The sequence below is a fragment of the Rhagoletis zephyria genome, unplaced genomic scaffold, assembly GCF_001687245.7.
Source record: "Rhagoletis zephyria isolate East Lansing unplaced genomic scaffold, Rhagoletis_zephyria_1.1 Rzeph_scaffold_32379, whole genome shotgun sequence".
NCBI classification, from domain to species: Eukaryota; Metazoa; Arthropoda; class Insecta; order Diptera; family Tephritidae; genus Rhagoletis; species Rhagoletis zephyria.
Window position 1 is genome coordinate 1 of NW_016189434.1, and position 1,197 is coordinate 1,197.

The following is a 1,197-nucleotide window of genomic DNA, read 5'->3' on the forward strand; positions in this document are numbered from 1 at the left end:
TGCAAACATTATTTCTATCGCATTTCCACGCTTTAGGCATTTAAAGCATCGTTGGAAATAAAAGTAAAATAATAATAAGAAACACAAATAAAATCATTGTGCAAAGAATTCACTTACACAAATGCTTCCATATCCGGCAACAAAAAATAAAAATTACGTATACGCACTGAAGCACCCGCAGCTAGAGACAAGCAATCGGGGCGCGTGTTTAATGGGCATTATGGCACGCATAAAATCAATGGTCGGCAGTGACAAATAAAGAAACACACAAGCCAGGTAAACGCACTAAAAATAGCCGCATGAAAGCTCTGAGATGATAAAAGCTTAAGACAAACAAACGCACAGCGAAGTCGATGTCAAAAGAGGCATACATAAGTAGTTTGCCATACAAATGTTCGTGTGGAGTTGTATTTGTATTTAAGTATGTATGTATGTATGTATGTTTGTATTTACTTACGCTACAAGCTAACGAAAAGCTTGCGTTTTAATAAGCATTTGCTTGTGCGGGCGATAAGCCACAGCTGCGCTATTTTTATTTTTGTTTTTGTTGTTACTTCCGAATGTTGGTTGCCTTAATATAGTACATTCATAGGTACACTGATACGAGTGTCTTGCGTTGACCAGCTGTGTGGGCACTTTTGCGGCCGAACCAACACAAGGGGATGTAGCTCAGATGGTAGAGCGCTCGCTTAGCATGTGAGAGGTACGGGGATCGATGCCCCGCATCTCCAAAATTATTATTATTTTTTTTTAATTTTTCTATCCAAATTTTTAGTTGCGCTCTTTTTTTAGAGAAATGTGAGATCAAGTTGAGTTTGCTTACCTGCAAAGAAAAGAAAAAAAAAAGAAATTATTAGTGAAATATTGACCTAAAAATTCAGTTCATGCTTAAAATTGTTAAGTTCAATTTATAAATTAAATTTTTATCAACCACATTTTTTTTTAACATTTCTTTCAACTAAGCAGATAATTTGCTTTCTATGCATTATTATTTTATTTTTTTGGCTTACTTTCAAAATTTAGTCAGTCATAGTCTTTTTATGCTTTAATTAAGGATTGACCAAAACCTAAACCTAAATTACCGCAAGCCTGCCATTGGTTTATAACATTTTTGTGACAGTCGCTATGCATAATTGACATTTGTTTAGATCAAAGCTAACACTTTCAACCGCAGGTAATGTGAAAGCAGGCACAGTG

General features: G+C 35.2%; 1 non-coding gene across 1 annotated transcript; it reads left to right on the forward strand.

Moving 5' to 3' along the window:
• Window positions 1-658: 658 nt before the first annotated feature.
• TRNAA-AGC (transfer RNA alanine (anticodon AGC)) lies at window positions 659-731 on the forward strand. Its single transcript has one exon. It is a non-coding gene; the product is annotated as a tRNA-Ala (tRNA).
• Window positions 732-1,197: the final 466 nt, after the last annotated feature.